The 18,330-nt window shown below is 40.7% G+C and overlaps 1 long non-coding RNA gene across 1 annotated transcript; it reads left to right on the forward strand.

Annotated features, from left to right (window-relative positions):
* Positions 1 to 951: 951 nt before the first annotated feature.
* LOC128007078 (uncharacterized) lies at positions 952 to 3,297 on the forward strand. Its single transcript, XR_008179165.1, has 2 exons — positions 952 to 1,887; positions 2,030 to 3,297. It is a non-coding gene; the product is annotated as an uncharacterized LOC128007078 (long non-coding RNA).
* Positions 3,298 to 18,330: the final 15,033 nt, after the last annotated feature.

The raw sequence follows: 18,330 nt of genomic DNA on the forward strand, positions 1-18,330 counted from the left end.
GTGGCTGTGGGTGTGCGAGTGTCTGTGTTCAGAACATTGTCAACTTGCCTGGGCGCAGATCCCACTCCTGCTCAGTGATTTGAACCATTGTATATACTGAACTAAGTGGGAATTTGGGAAATGAAAGGAACTGTTTACTTCATCCTGATACCTTTGCTTGCTACTTAAAAAGGTTTCCCAGATTCCATCTCTGTAGCATCTCTCTAGCTAGCTGGTTTAGTTAGCTGCTAGCTAGCGTGAACTAATGTTATAACCTCCAGTAGTCCACATTAACACCCATCTCTCATTATAGCATATATTATCCCTTGTCATTAGACGTATAAACTGTCTAAATACATATTTCCTCCATTTGAACCATCGCAGCAGAGTGCTGCGTGGGACAACACTTGATGGTAGAGACTTGTGTGTGTGAGATGTGGGAGAATAATTAGGGTGTGCTCACACTAGGCAATCTTAACCATGCAGGAGCGCATAATTGACCCCTAAAGCCTGGTTCGTTTTATGGAAAGCCAAAGGTGCCAAAAACACGTGAATTTTAACAAGTCAACAACACATCAAACATCCGTATTTCACTTGTAAAGAACACTTATTTAACGCGCTAAATATGTGTCTTCACGTGTCAAAAAAAATAAATGTGTTAAATACGTGCATTCAAAGTGTTAAATATGCATGATTTACATGTGAAATACATGTTAAATACACATGAAGTAAGCATAAAAAATCAGTTTGAACGGGTCAGTGTCATTGGCTGCTGAGGACTTGGGTCAAACCAGAGCCATATAGAGTGAGAGTTGCGACAACTCCATTGACTCCATTGGAACGCTTTTTTTACAGCAATGGCGGCTCGTGGAGCCTCTCAATAGTTCCCGGAAGTAGCGGCAAACCGATGCCGCGCCGTAGAAGATGCAGCAGAACAAACCGTTCGCGACGCACTTTTAACAGGTAAGACGTTTAAATAATAAGATTGAATATTATCAGTACATCTTAATAACAATAAATTGCAAATTAAAACCTTCTAGTAGATAATCACTCATTAAATGAGTAGATTTAAGGTTTGTTATCAGATAACTAACAGATTAGGCTAGGATTGGAGCTGCATAAAGTTAGTAACGAACACCCTAATAATTGTAAAATCTGTTCTCATAATTCAGTTTCATCCATCGTGTTTGCAATTAGAAAAAAAGGAGTATAAACATATTTTTTTGCAGGGTGGGGAAAGTTAGCTAACGTTACATAGCCTATTACGTTAGTTCAATATAACGTGTGACAGCGGTGAGTGGAAGTGGTAAAAATGAGGTTATAAAGTTTGTTCCTTATTACACGTATTCAATTACTTAATAATAAAATGCACCCTATTGATATACATTTAGAGTGAATTGAGTTTGCAAAAACATGGGTGGAGTGTTTTTAGTCATTGTGATTCATTTACTATTACCTGTCTATATTATATAATAATACTGTATTATATACTTAGACTTGTTAGTGTATAAAAGTAACATACTGTAATATTCTGTGGGTTCTGGTAGGTGGAGGATTAGTGGTGCCACTGAAGTGTTCTGTGATGGAGCATCAGTGATGATGCAGGTCAGGAGAGCTGAGGGGACCTTTTTTTTTGATAGCTGAATTTTCATTATTTTTCTTAGTGCTGCCTTTGCATTGCTTGATCTTTATTTTTCTTTTCTTGTCTCTTAAATTTTTTTAATAGACCCTGGTAACTGGCTGATGGTTCACAGGAATGCTGACTGGCTGCTGACTGACTTGCTGCATGACTGGGCAGTGTCACCTGTCCCTGTCTCTCCTCTCTAGCCATGTCCTTTTTCTTCACTCTCACTTTCCTTTCTCTGAGTGTCCTCGTTCTTTTTTCCTCAACCTTTGAAACTGATAGAGGTAGAATACATGGTTTTGCTAATTTTAAATATTGAAAATATCACATCACTTTACTTCAACTACTACGAGTTTGTACTTATTATATATGAATCACCTGAAATAACATAGCTGTAATCAGCAGCCATTTCTTGTATGTTCACAGGTCTAGGGGTGCATCGTGGAGCAGGGCCCTCCTCTTTTTGACCACAGGACGATGTACAAAGATTGTGGGAATAGCATCTGGTCTCAGCCTACTCTTGAATTTTTTGGTCATGACAAATTGCATTGCCGCAATTTGTCTGCATACTGACTTCAGTTTAGTTTCCACACACACCTTTTTTTTTTTCTACCCACTTACAGTACATATCACATGGTGGTTAAATGCACAGTTATAGGTAACACTGATGACTCCCTGCAATGTCTCACCATGAGTCTCAGCTCCCTGGGTTTTGCAAGGCTTTGCTTGTTCCTTATTTCTAGTAAAACATTGTCAATGTAAAAAAGTGCAAATTAATGTAAGTATAATTACCTAACAATTTTTTGTTGTTGTAATTTTTATTTGTATTTAGATTGCTCCTGCTGACTTGAGCCAACCATTATTTTCTCCTCTCTATGTCAGCTGGGAAGCCATACATTCGCACACCTTTCTCTGACTGAGTGGAGCATCCCCATGCAGCACAGCAAACCATGGTGGATACTATGCAAGGACAACATGAAAGAAAGGACACATACAAAATGCTTTTCATGCTATTAAATTTATTAGAAATGTATTCATGAATTGCTGTAAATAGTTAATTGTATAATTACAATTTAAAATAACTGTTTTCTATTTTAAAATGGAATATACTCCTGTGATGCCAACTTGAATTTTCAGCATCATTACTTTTGAATGGCAGTGTACATGTTTATATACGAGCATGCTTAAGTTGTTTTAAACCTGAATATATTGTGTACATGAATAAGTATTGTAAGAATTATACTAGATATAATAGGTATATTATTTATAATACATAATTATATTACTATATGTAAATGTAAGAATTATAAACAGTAAGCTTCATTTTACATTTATTTAACATGCTAATTACTGCTGGTAACAGTTAATTGACCCATAGTGCGGTGCGAGCTGAAAATCACCTGTCACCAGCCTGTCTCTGTACTACCTGAAAGTCATCAATATGACATGAGTTAACATTAGATCAGTGAAAAAATGGACAATATGTAACGTAAAAAGGCAACAGCAACCCGTGTTTATAAAACTTAACGTTAGCCTGAAATACGTTTTTAAAATAACGGTAATTGAACACTAATCCTCAAATATTACCCGATTTGATATTTTAAAAACAACATCGCTGTAACTACATACTCATGCTACATACATATGTCAGTGTGTTGTATAAACATATAAAATAAATGCATTTATTGACTCCTCCTTATTACCAGAAATCGCAGTTCTGTCACTCTACTCTATCAGTTTGAATGGCCGCCAATGCACTTCCTGGAACTATTTGAAGTCTACACGAATCACGTGACAACCAAACATTTCGAACTTCCGTTGTCGCAACTCTCTCTCTATATGGCTCTGGGTCAAACCACTTCTGTGAGCTTGGGGGGTAGACCATTCATAGACTAGTCAACCACCATTTAACATGCTATAGATTAGGTTATTCAGCTTAATTATTCTGTTTTTCTTCTTTCTTTTTCTGTATAGCCTATAGAAATAATATATTTAAATTGCAGTTTTATGAAAATCTAACCACTCATGACTTTTTTTTAAATAAACACATTACCAGACATTCTAGCTTTAACAGTGAACAAACTTAAAGGGTTAGTAACTAAGTAATTAAGCTGTTTTATGGATGTTAACTGTAAAATTATTACTGAAATATTATTAGTAATTAGTTACACTAATAGTTGGGTGATTCTCCAATATAGAGCCAAAAGAGTCTCAATAAAGATAAATGCACACACTGCATTCACATATGCACACACAGGATTCATACATGCACACACATGATTCATAAATACACACACAGGATACACAAATGCGCACAAAATTTACAAATGCACACACAAAATTTAAAAAGCACAGAAGATTCACAAATGCAGACAAAATTCAGAAATGCACACAAAATTCAGAAATACACACACAATTCAGAAATGCAAACAACATTTACAAATGCAGTCAAGATTCACAAATGCACAGGACAAGATTCAGAAATGTATTTCTGATGCACACACACACATATCTTCATTTACAAACTGCTTGCGGTCTGTGAACTTAACTGCATTTGTGTGTGAATTTTGAGACTCCCCTGACTTGGCACGACACACAAATGTTTTTTTTTTTAAACAGGGAATGATCAGCAACCAATCAGATATCTCCCTTCTTTAAGCCAATCACAAGAATGCTCTCCACGTGGGGGATTGTTTACTTATAAGCCAATCACATGAACGCGTTCACACAGCACGATATGCCTGTGGTGCGGCATATTATAGCCTACTTATTTATGAAATTGTATGAAAATACAGATGTTTAGATTAAAATTCAGGTTTATTTTTTTACAAAATATAAATTAAAAAATGTCTCAATACATATAGCCCAGTGAGTGCCGAAAAAAAGTTAACCATGGATTCATAAATTTGCAATAGTCAATTATTCCATTTAATTGAAATATTTTAATGAAAGTAAAAAAAAATATTTTAAACCTTTTTGAATATTTAAATATATCGAAATATTCTTTTGGAAGCAATATAGAAATCACTTTAATTATAATATTTGGTCCCTACATGAAGAGAGAGTCAGTGCTCCGCTGCGAAAGGAAAGTGACTCTCCGGCTGCGCAAAGTGAGTCGCTGGCTGCGTGAGGAAAGTGAGTCGTTTGCTGAGGAAAGTGAGTTGATCGCTGCGTGAGGAAAGTGAATCGTTCGCGCAACTTCGCTGCGTGAGGAAAGTGAATCGTTCGCTGAGGAAAGTCAGTCGCTCGCTTCGTGACTCGTGAGGAAAGTGAGTCGTTCGCTGCATGACTCGTGAGGAAAGTGAATCGTTCGATGAGGAAAGTGAGTCGCTCGCTGCGTGAGGAAAGTGAGTCGTTCACTGCGTGACTTGTGAGAAAAGTGAATCGCTCGAGAAGGAAAATGAGTCGTTCGCTGCGAGAGGAAAGTGAGTCGTTCGATGGGGAAAGTGACTCGCTAGCAGAAGACCACCACGTCCGTGTTGTAGAGACCGAAGCCCCCCAGGGCGGAGCAGAAGACCACCATATCCGTGTGGTCGAGACAGAGGCCCACCCAGGAGGCACAGAGGACCACCACATCCGTGTGGTCGAGACAGAAGTCCCCCAGGGCAGAGCAGAAGACCACGATGTCCGTGTGGTCGAGACCGAAGCCCACCAGGGTGGCGCTGAACACCACCACAGTGGGATCGAATTGACGGGAGAGCAAGTCTGGTTGGGCAAGTCTGAAACAGAGAACATGAACAAGTTAAGGGTAGCCTCCTTGGCCAGGACAGGATCAGTCGAGCACTCAGAGAGTTCGGCTGGGACGTGACGAGGCTCTGGAAGTTCCGCAGAGGCGAGGAGAGACTCCGGTAGTTCAGCAGAGACGTGGGGAGGCTCTGGTAATCCCATGGTGTTTAGACTGGATTCCAGAAGATCAATGCTGATTTAACTCTGCTCATGAAGATCATTGGTGACTTGCATTTGTTCATGAAGATCATTGGTGACTTGCATTTGTTCATGAAGATCATTGGTGACTTGCATTTGTTCATGAAGATCAATGGTGACTTGCCCGGACTCCGGAAGGTCAACGGGGACTAGCCCTGACTCTGGAAGGTCAACGTTGACTAGCCCTGACTCTGGAAGGTCAACGGTGGCTAACCCTGACTCTGGAAGGTCAACAGTGACTAGCCCTGACTCTGGAAGGTCAATGGTGACTAACCCTGACTCAGGAGGAGCGTCAACTGGAACCTGACTCAACTCTGGAGGATCAACAGAAACCTGACTCGACTCTGGAGGGTCAACGGGAACCTGACTCGACTCTGGAGGGTCAACGGGAACCTGACTCGACTCTGGAGGGTCAACGGGAACCTGACTCGACTCTGGAGGGTCAACGGGAACCTGACTCAACTCTGGAGGGTAAACGGGAACCTGACTCGACTCTGGAGGATCAACGGGAACCTGACTTGACTCTGGAGGGTCAGCTGTGGCTGTCATCCTGTGCAGTGGCTCTGGGCTGGCGGCCACCTTGTGCAGCGGCGCTGGACTGGCGGCCTTCTTGTACTGTGGCGCTTCTTGTACGTCACAGACGTGACGTGAAAATTTGGTCAGCATAGAAAAATAATCCAAAAATTTTTCAGCGGCCATCTTGGGCAGTGGTGCTGAGTTGGCGGCCATCTTGCATTGTGGCACTGGGCTGGCGACCACTTTGTGCTGTGGCGCTGGGCTGGCGTCCATCTTGTGCAATGTCACTGTACCTGCGGCCATCATAGGCAGTGGTGCTGGGCTGGTGGCCATCCTGGGCAGCGGCGCTGGGCCGGCGGCCATTTTGCGCATTGGCTCTGGGCTGGCGGCCATCTTGTGCTGTGGCGCTGGGCTGGAGTCCATCTTGCCTCGTGGTGCTGGGCTGGCGGCCATCTTGTGCAGTGGCGCTGGACTTGCGGCCATCATGGGCAGTGGCGCTGGTTCGGCAGACGTGCGCTTACTCTCCCTTCTCCGTCCACCATGGTGAGATGGCGGCTCTGATCCGTCCCACATGAGTCCCGGGCGGAAGGGGGGCCATGGTGGAGAGCGATGCTGAACCTCCTCTCGACCACTTACTCCTCTGCGACCTCATGACAACAACCATTAATTTAAAGCAAAAAGGCTACTGAACCTTTCGTGTCCTCGTCGATACGTGGGCAGTGGAGCAAAGCGGGTCCGGATGGAGATCTCGAAGACAGGAGGGGAAGAAAGTCGTCGCCCGGGGCTCGGCTCGCGTCCTCCGCTGTGGATACACCCAGCGTCGGAGTGAAGGACATCTGGGAAGATCAAGTCCTGGGTGCACCGGGCCTGTGAAGAGAAACACATGGAGTAGACGTGGTGGAACTGTTAACAGCATGCTGTATACTTTGTGAGCTCTCCGCTCTCTCAGCTGGGCCTGCCTCACCTTCAGGTCGCGAATCTGCTTCTCCACGGCCGAATGCAGCTCGAACGTGTCCCCACCTGCAATCAAAGGTAGACATTCATCCGCCATTAAAGCAAGTAACAGTGAGTACAGCAGTGGTAATGTGTGTGAATAGAGTATTAGCAATGTAAGCGCAGTTAGCTGCATCCAGGCTTGCTGATGCTAACGGGCTATAAGCTAATAGGGGACCCAGGAGATCAAAATAAAAGTAGTGATAGCGAGGTGCTCTGATTGTTTTTGTTGTAGAATACAATAGAGGATATATTCACACGTTATATAAATGGAAATGGTGGTGTATAAGATTGATTTTTAAGTTAAAAATAGTTCCTAAAAAGAATATAGTAACGGAGCTCAAACGCAGTACAGATGCCAACAACAAACAGGAAATGGCAAGCAAGATCATTTCAGTTCAGAAATTACACACAATAAACATACTCACAGTATTTCTTATATTTGCCTTGATATATCTCCAATTTATTAACCTCTGCTGGGAACATTCTTTCATTCAGCCATGTGGTTTCCTGGAGTGTCAGTTACTATGGTTACTGAGTATACAAATCTATAGCACTGAGCCTGGGATTGCTTTTAATGCAGAGTTGTGGAAATGACAGTGAACTCAAGGGACAAGTGTTCAACATGTTTAAAATATGTCAAATTGAAAATAAATATATACAATTAGATTCGAATGAATAGGGTTATAATGCATACTTTCTGTTTGAATTTAAAATGATATCAGTATTAGATTTTAAGTGAGATAAGGTTGAAGGCCCAAAGTTATATAAAATGCCTCCTATTTTATATAAAACAACAGAATTGAACAATGATTTATATACATTATATATATATATATATATATATAGTCACGCACTGTAAAAAGTTTAACTATTATTTACTCAATTTTTTTGGTGAAACATTTTTACACTCAAAAAAATTGAGTAAATTTTAAAGCTGTGAAATCAATGAAATATACTGTTTAAATTGAGTAATTGTCAGTAAAAAAATTAAGTAAATCTGAATAACTGAATTACTTTATATGAGAAATAAAATTAATTAGATCTAATCAAAATTATAAAACACCACAACTGTAATTCTATGTAAAATAAACAAAAAATATTGAGTAGATATAATTGAAATATTGGATGAAATTTAACCAAACAAATGTGCTATGTTTACTACATGTAAAAGTTAATTTAACTTAATATTGTACTATAAATTATCAAAATGTTGCATTCACTTTTTTTTTTTACACTATTTACCCTTTATAATTAATATAAAATAAAACCAAATAAAGAAAGAAACACTTTTTATTGAAAATTTATTTGTCAATTAAACATTAGACAAAGTCTAAAATCAACCTTTGAAACATTTTATCCATTTTAATATTCCAGTAGATTGCACAAATTAAAAACTGTAAAGTAGCCATAAGGGAAATGATTAAACCTTATGAAACATTTCATCCATCTTAGTATTCAAGTTGATTACATGTAAAATACGATAGCCATAAGAGAAATGACATCTTACTTTGTTCCTGGTGCATACCAGCCATTTGCAGTCACACTCAACATTAAACCATAAAAAAATAAAAGCAACACTTCAATATTAAAGGGATAGTTCACCCAAAAAGATGATGTTGTCATAATGTACTCGCCCTCAAGCTGTCCCAAATCTGTACGAGTTTCTTTCTTCTGTTGAACACAAAAGATATTTTAATGAATGTTGGTTAACAGACAGTTGAAAGTTGCCACTGACTTCCATGGTAAGAAAAAAAAAAAAGTATAATATGCAAAGTCAATGGCAAACTTAACTGCGTTAACAAACACTCTTTAATACTTGGCTGAATGTTACGTCACTTCACTTAAAATATCTTTTGTGTTCAACAGAAGAAAGAAACTCGTACAGGTTTGGGACAAATTGAGGGAGAGTAAATTATGACAACGTCATCTTTTTGGGTAAACTATCCCTTCAACAGAATTAATCCGATAACAGAAACACTTCCATCAGGAATACCCATTCTGTGGGATGATCATGAACCACTACTATACAAGAAGATAATTTTTTAACCTCTGAACATTAACAGAGTTTTGGAGGATCCAGCTCAAGAAACAGTTTTTGGAACAACTAAAGTGAGTACAGTTCCTTCTCAAAAAATTAGCATATTGTGATAAAGTTCATTATTTTCCTTAATGTAATGATAAAAATTAAACTTTCATATATTTTAGATTCATTGCACACCAACTGAAATATTTCAGGTCTTTTATTGTATTAATACTGATGATTTTGGCATACAGCTCATGAAAACCCAAAATTCCTATCTCAAAAAATTAGCATATCATGAAAAGGTTCTCTAAACGAGCTATTAACCTAATCATCTGAATCAACTAATTAACTCTAAACACCTGCAAAAGATTCCTGAGGCTTTTAAAAACTCCCAGCCTGGTTCATTACTCAAAACCGCAATCATGGGTAAGACTGCCGACCTGACTGCTGTCCAGAAGGCCATCATTTACACCCTCAAGCGAGAGGGTAAGACACAGAAAGAAATTTCTGAACGAATAGGCTGTTCCCAGAGTGCTGTATCAAGGCACCTCAGTTGGAAGTCTGTTGGAAGGAAAAAGTGTGGCAAAAAACGCTGCACAACGAGAAGAGGTGACCGGACCCTGAGGAAAATTGTGGAGAAGGACCGATTCCAGACCTTGGGGGACCTGCGGAAGCAGTGGACTGAGTCTGGAGTAGAAACATCCAGAGCCACCGTGCACAGGCGTCAGGGAAGCAGCACTGGACTGTTGCTCAGTGTCCAAAGTACTTTTTTCGGATGAAAGCTAATTTTGCATGTCATTCGGAAATCAAGGTGCCAGAGTCTGGAGGAAGACTGGGGAGAAGGAAATGCCAAAATGCCTGAAGACCAGTGTCAAGTACCCACAGTCAGTGATGATCTGGGGTGCCATGTCAGCTGCTGGTGTTGGTCCACTGTGTTTTATCCAGGTCAGGGTCAATGCAGTTAGCTATCAGGAGATTTTGGAGCACTTCATGCTTCCATCTGCTGAAAAGCTTTATGGAGATGAAGATTTTGTTTTTCAGCACAACCTGGCACCTGCTCACAGTGCCAAAACCACTGGTAAATGGTTTACTGGCCATGGTATTACTGTGCTCAATTGGCCTGCCAACTCTCCTGACCTGAACCCCATAGAGAATCTGTGGGATATTGTGAAGAGAAAGTTGAGAGACGCAAGACCCAACACTCTGGATGAGCTTAAGGCCGCTATCGAAGCATCCTCCATAACACCTCAGCAGTGCCACAGGCTGATTGCCTCCATGCCACGCCACATTGAAGCAGTCATTTCTGCAAAAGGATTCCCGAACAAGTATTGAGTGCATAACATAATTATTTGAAGGTTGACTTTTTTTGTATTAAAAACACTTTTCTTTTATTGGTCAGATGAAATAAACTAATCTTTTGAGACAGGAATTTTGGGTTTTCATGAGCTGTATGCCAAAATCATCAGTATTAATACAATAAAAGACCTGAAATATTTCAGTTGGTGTGCAATGAATCTAAAATATATGAAAGTTTCATTTTTATCATTACATTATGGAAAATAATGAACTTTATCACAATATGCTAATTTTTTGAGAAGGACCTGTATTTGTGGGTCTTGGGATATCTCAAAACCAATGTGACTCCCAAAAGATAGCAGCAGGCTCTGCTGAGATTCCCAAGATTACATCGCTGACTGCCCCATCATTGTCCCGAAGGATGTAGATTTTTATGACCTCCTCTGACAACTCTGCTTGTACGAAGACGGGTAGATCAGCTGAACCCTACAGGCATATTTTAAAGATAACTGGTTAGAGCTAACATTCAAACCTGAATGTTAAAAGAAAGTGACAAATACACAAAACAATTAGCACCTGAAGAAGCAAACATTCTGTTGGACCATATGATAGGTAAAATCTCAAACAAAGTTTACTAGGGGGAGGAGTTGCAAAAAATTAACAGCATTCTTCTTAACAAGAGGACAGGTTAATTTTCTACATAGGGACATTTATTTTTAACAATAAACCTAAAAGAAAAATGAAAAGAGACCAACTGCGAGCTTCTATGCTGTAAATCAATGCTATAGGCTTTCATTGAGGTCCGCATTATTTCAACCAATTTCTTTATAAAAATGTTTAATATTTAAGTAAAATGACTAACAAAATGACAAAAAAGCTTGTTTAATTGCCCTACTTGAAAAAAAAAATGCATTGCATTAACCCTCACACTCAACCCTTAACCCTCTAAATAATTATGTGGCTTAGTAAATATTACAGTAATATTTAACTTAACTTAATAAAATCTCTGAATATCGTTTACTTGATTATACAAAAGATGGCTTTCCTGTAGCTCAAACAGTAGAGCGTCGACGCAAGCAAAAATGTATACGATTGTAAATGTGTACCTTGAAATGCAATGTAAGTTGCTTTGGATAAAAGTGTCTGCCAAATGCATAAATGTAAACATATTAACTGATTAAAAATACAACAGTTACATTTTATCTAAAATGTACAGTTATATTTTATTTTTTCTACTAAAACAATTTAGTATTTGACTAACAAATTGTTTATTTATAATACACATAATATATTTGTGAAATTTCTATCAAAATATTTAAGGATGGTAAATTAAACTGATCTGTTTCAGGGAACAAAAATATTACTTAATTCAAATCAAAATGAATATATTTAAACACACTCTTAAGAAATTTAGTAAGTTTACTCAATTAAAACAATGTACCCCTCCCCCAGCCTCCGCTGTCCTTCAATACCCACCAGGTCTGGATTTGTTGTGGAACAGCTGCAGTGACTGGAGTAATGGAATGAAAATTCAGCTTTAAAATATATATATATATATATATCAGTCTGGCCAGTAACCCTAAAAAAATGACTAGCCAAATGGCGGTAGAGGGGGATAGATGGTTGTTTTTTCTGCATTTTTTTTTATCAAATAAATGCAAGCTTAATGAGCTTAAGAAACTTATTTTAGAAACATTAAAAAGCTTACTGTTTTCAAACTTTTGACCGATATTGTATGTGATCTAGGTTTCAGTGCACTAGAATGATTTTACAACGGAGCAGGCCTTAAACTGGCCGACTCCCTATAGTGGGAGCTGATTAAAACGCACCAGTCTATGTTATGTCCACTCCATTTTAAATACTTTTGCATGGCGTATTTGTAGTGGTGATTTAAGAGCTCATACTTGAGTTCATGTAGTAATTATGATGTTTTACAAAAACATGACAGCTTTTTACAAGACAGAATGTTGTCATTTGAAAGATCATAAATGATGTGTTCCCTTTTGACAAGCCACTCACCCCAAAGGGGAACCTGTACAAAATCGTTTTCCATTGGGCATGTATAGTTATAGTTGCTGGACCACGGTTACACTTATCGTTAGACTTTCAAATGGCGGTTGAAATAAACAGTAATCCAAATAGTACGAACGTTAACCCACTCCAAAAAAAAAAAAAACAAAAACAAAAAACCTTACATGCATATGGATGCCCCACTAACTAACTTAGAAAACTACACTGTTATGTACACCTACACACGGTCAATGTTTAATCAACTTTTGAATAAAGTATTGCAAATATACGTAGTTATAAAATGACTAACGTTACTTACAGGAAATTCGAGTAATGCTGTTCACGTCGTTGCTGAGAAAAGCAGTCCTTCAGTGACAGGTGCCTCTTGCTTGAGCCGCGAAACTTGTTAAACTTCTTAAGATGACGCAAAACACAATTGTTAGGAAATCCTTATTAATTAACTTCTGAATTAAACATTACAAACATAATTAGTATTAGCTGGCTAAATTACATGACGTACCAGGATATGCGAGGAGTGCAGGCTTTGCCGTTGCTGAGGAAAGCCGTCCTTCAGGTGACTTCGATTAAGCTACGAAACTTGTTGAATATGACGTAAAATACAAAGACAATTGTTAGGAAATGCTTAATAATTATTAACTTTTTAATAAAGTGTTACAAACGTAAGTAGGATTAGCTGACTAACGTTACTTACCAGGAGTTGTGAGGAGTATGGCTAGTCGACGTCTCTGCTGAGGAAAGCCAAGGGGCAAGGAACTCGACCGGAAGTTGAAGTCGGGTGGGGGCTGCCATCTTTTAGCAGAACTTCACTTGCGTTAGCATTCCCATTGACTCCCATTCATTTTGGCGTCACTTTGACAGCGAATAACTTTACATCTGAGGCGTTTAAAGACTCCGTTTGTCCATTATTTATTTCTAAAGATACACGACAATGTATAAAGGGCTCCATTACCTTCTATGTTACATTATGGCCCCGTATAAACAGTTTTTGTAAAAAATAGGCTAACGATTGCGTCATAACCACTCGGCTCTCTGTCGCATTACCGTACAGACAGGAGGAGAAGCTCGCAGGTAATTAACTTAATATGGCGTACTGGCGTTACATTTTAAAATACTATACAAAATAATTAATCAGAATACTTACTCCTGCTCACTCACGACAAAGATCTCCCCGCTCAAGCTCGCCGTCTCTGCAAGATTAACGATGGCAGTTTTCACGCACAGCTACTAGAAGATTTACATCTGTCAGACAGGTTGCTGACGTCGTCAAGCTTCGTTTGAGTCTGCGCGTCAGAAACGGAAGTGCTAAAAAACGCTAAAACTGGGCTTCATTTGTCTCAATTGAGTTCCAATGGGGTCGCGGTGTCCATTTCTTTTACTGTCTATGAGGAAAGCAGATTTTTTTTTCCTGCCGAGCTGCACACGTGATCACTTTAGCCGCGAAATTTACTCAATTTATTTAAACTGTCATTTATTAAGCTGGAACTTTATTTAGGAAAATTGATAGGAAATACTTAATAATTTTAGTTTCTAAAACAGATCAGTACAAGTAAATAATTATCAAATATTTCTATTAGAATTCACCAGAAATATTGAGGGTATATTAAAAATATAATTAGTTAGTTAAATACTTATTTATTTTCATTACATAAACTTAAATAATATCTGTTAATTTTAGAGAAATTATTTGTTGGATTTTTAATTATTCTTTTTAACCTGACCCACTCAAAATATCACTTAAATGATTTCAAAAGATTTTATTAAGTTAATATAGCTCTTTATTTTTGTGAAATTTACTAAGCCACTGAATTATTTTTTTACAGTGCGGGAGGAGCACAAGACAGACACAGTGGGCGTGGCGTCAGGCCTCGGAGAGGCTTTTATTAACAGAAATCATAAAATAACAGGGAATAAAAGTGGCCAAAATAACAGGGAATCTGGTGTCCTCGTCGTGCTGCGGGGTTTGTGTAGGTCGGGCAGTGTTCATCGAGGAAGGGTCCAGGCAAGGGGCGGAGTCCGGCGGCCGCACGCGCTCCCCTCCTCGGTCCGGGGCGCGAGGTGCGGCGGCTTCCTCTAGCAGCCGCGTCTCTCTCGTTGGCCGCGGCGCTGGTAGGGGATGGACGGCCCGGCATCCTGGCCCGTCGGCCGTGTATACGGGTGCGGTTCCCATCCGGATCGCGGGTCCGGCAGCTCACGTCTTGGTGGCGCGGGAGTCCCTCAACGCACCCTTCCTGGACCCACGAGGACACCAGTGTGCATGCACGGGGAAGAGACCGGTCTCCTGAGGAGAGGCGCGTTGGGCTTTTAAACAGCGGCGGTAATGAGGCTCCACTTCCTTCAGGTGTGCCCCATCCAGCGCCCCTCCTCTCACACACCCACTCCAGTCGGGAGCCTGGTGAAGGGCGGTGATTTAGGACGGGGTGCCGGTGATAATCAGGGAGGAGGCAGCTGACTCGTCACAATATATATATATATATATATATATATATATATATATATATATATATATATATATATATATTTTTTTTTTTTTTTTTTATATCTGTCTTATTTGACATTAAATATCTCAAGACATACAGTAAATAAGGAATTTTGAATACTGTTGTTTTTTTAGTGCCATACACAAAATAATGAATCATAACTCATATAAATAATGAAAGACAGTAGCAAGGAGAATCAAAAGGAACTGTGATAGAAATATTTATGGGATTTTTTTTTTCATTTGAATATTCTCATGCTGAGAAATAGCTACATTTAGTGTGGTCAAGGGGAAATTTTCATAATCATATTTGATGTTCAGTATGTCAAGAAAGAAATAAGGTAGGATCAATTATTTTTGGTGATGTTCTATGTGTCCTGTATGTAAATTAAATTTTGTGGTTACATCAGGAAGTAATCAAAAGTTACAGCATTTGAAACCAAGATAGCTCTTATCTTAGCTCTTTACAGTTTTGAAATGGTTGTGTTGCAGATCCATCGTTCAAACATAGACAGTAAAAGAAAACATCTCGGTTACGTATGTAACCACGGTTCCATAAATAGGGAACGAGATGTTTCGGTGACGTCACCGTATGGGAACACCCCTCGGTGTGACGAATGTCTGAAGCCCTATACCATCCCGCCAATCCTATTGGCCAAATAGCGCTTGGCACCGCCCTACGCATGCGTACGCATCGTATACCTGAGTGCCGTGCGCTATTTCGCTCAGATTTCATGAACTGAAGAAATGCTATCAAGGTACGGAACAGCCGGGACCGCAGCATCTCATTCCCTATTCAGGGAACCGTGGTTACATACGTAACCGAGATGTTCCCTTTAATAGGTCACTTCGATGCTGCGGTAATGTCACCATATGGGAACCCTATACCATAACCCCTTGACTTACCTGACAGTTGGAATCCAAGGAAAGCATCTGCTCAAGCGGACAGAACCCGGGAGCCAGGAGCCATCCTCACATCCAGATTGTAAAACTTGACAAAAGTGCTCAGTGAGGAACATCCTGCCGCAGCACGGACATTATATATAGAAGAACCACTGAGAAAGCTTGTGGTTAAGCCACTGCTCTCATAGAATGAGCTCTAACTCCTAAGAGCGAAGCGAGTCTGCGCGCCTTATAGGCTAAAGATATAGTCTCCACCAGCCAATGGGACACGCGCTGCTTTGTGACAGCATGGCCTCTATTTTGTGTCCTAACAGACAAAGCTGGTCGGATTACAGGGGATGCCACTGCCATTAGACCTAAAAGTCTGAGGCATAAACTCACCGTCACTGTGCGACCCCCTTTGAAGTGACGCACGCATGACGCGAGAGACTGAGCGCGCGGGAGAGAAGTCTTGCGGTCATCGGGCGAGAGTCCAAGTCTATTCCCAGAAGGTTCTCCGCTGAGAGGGAATTAAAACACTCTATTATCGTGCATAAGCCCAGGCTGTTTAGATGATTCAGCACAAGATCCCAATGGGAGTGTGCTTGAGTCTGCGATTGTGCTAACACCAGACAATCGTCCAGGCAATTAAATGCTGGACGCCCTGGAGTTGCAACGGGGCCAGTTGTGTCCATGCGTTTCGAAATACTCAATGAGCCAAGGTTAAGCTGAATGAAGAACACAGTATTGATACGCTTTACCCTCTAAAGCGAATCTGAACTTCCTGTGTCTCTTGATGATCTGAATATGAAAATATGCATCCTTCAGATTGATCGTGACAAACCAACTGTTACAGGCCATCTTAGTCAGTCTCTTGTGCCGTCCCTCAAACTCTGAAGGCTGGATTGTGCAGAGTGTCTGAGGGGGCGCTCAAGTGATAGCTCGATCCAATGATGCTTGAGGTGCCTTTGCTTCGAGACAATTAGTGTTAGAGCATGGGGACTGCAGTGAGAGGGTTGGATGTGCATTAGCGGTCCAACAGCACTCTCTAATGGAGGGCACAGTCCCTGACGAACAGGAAGGGAAGCGTATGCGTCAAAGTCGCTGCATTTCATTGTGTAAAATCCTGAAGCGTATCCACGGCAGGATTTAATCCAACAAGATAAACATCGGGCCACGCCGCTAGCGAGAACGCGGCAGCTGTGTGAGCCGTCATAAACTGGCCGTCTTTGTCAGCCTCTTGTGCTGTCCCTCAAACTATGAAGGCTGGATTGTGCAGAGTGTCTGAGGGGGCGCTCAAGTGATAGCTCAATCCAATGATACTCGAGGTGCCTTAGCTGCGAGACAGTCAATGTTAGAGCGTGGGGACTGAGGACGAGTGGCTTTTGCCGTCCAACTCAGGTTTTTGTAATGTCGGCAAGATTAGCCAAGGTGGCGCTCGACCGTAAACATCCCCGTCATAGAACGGTTCACTGCTCTGGCAGTATGTTTTGTAGCACTTAGCTCCAAATCTGTTGGCCCCCCGCAGCTTTTTCACAGCCTCCGGTTATAATACCTTTCTCGTGAAGAACCGCCATAAAGTAAAATAAATTCGCAGAAATTAGACACGACTCGACACGCCTTCGAGACTTTAGGCCGTGGCCGAGTTTGGTGTGATCCGTTCGGCTAGAGAGTTCGTCCACAGCGGATCGCTGTATAACAGCAGTCCGACATGTCAGTTATGGTGGCGAAACGTGCGCTGATAAAGGCTGCTCCCAGTACCTCAAAACCTCTTGGTGGAGGTCCGTGAAGAAGGTTAGCGGCTCACGGGGGAGATAGTTCATCCACCACGCGGGTAACAACATTCAACCACTCACTGAGGAAGGGGAGGCGCGTTTCTCCTGTCCACTTGGAGGGAGAGAACCGCATGTGCCGGCCAGAGCTTACTCTGAGTCCGAAGCCACGATGGACAAACATAGTTAGTAAAAGCAAATCTGCTGATAAACATGCTCGAGTGGGGGAGAGCGAGTGCAGTGGAAAAACTCCAGCACATCACTGTATTCATAGTCCAAGCCGCATACATCGCCCCAAACCACCACCTCGTGTGGCGCCTCGCCGACCGCAAAAGCGTAATGGTGTGGGTTAGACGCGAGGCAACCTATAGAAAATACACTCCAGAGCGCAGAACTGTAGCCGCAGGCTATCACGGAGAGAACATGTAGAGAGGCTGCTAAACGATCCTCTCATGAGTGCCTCCCCATGATCACTGTTGGGAATGTTACTTTAAAAAAGTAATTAGTTATAGTTACGCACTACTTGTTCCTAAAAGTAACTGAATTAGTAACTGAATTACTCTATAATAAAAGTAACTCGTTACCAGGGAAAGTAACTATTTGCGTAAATTAAAAGTTGCTATGTCAGATAATTTTTATTTTTTTTGGAGCAGTTTTCACAAGTCGGTTCAAATGAGTAGAACAGACAGGTGTTCGTACATAACTTTCAAAATGTATTGCACGTCAAGAGACAGCAAGAGTTTTATCCTGCACTTCCAAGTATTATCTTTGTAAGAAAAGTATTTTTGGCCACTAGCTTTGTAGATGCGTT

The sequence above is a fragment of the Carassius gibelio genome, chromosome A5 (assembly GCF_023724105.1).
Source record: "Carassius gibelio isolate Cgi1373 ecotype wild population from Czech Republic chromosome A5, carGib1.2-hapl.c, whole genome shotgun sequence".
Taxonomy (NCBI): domain Eukaryota; kingdom Metazoa; phylum Chordata; class Actinopteri; order Cypriniformes; family Cyprinidae; genus Carassius; species Carassius gibelio.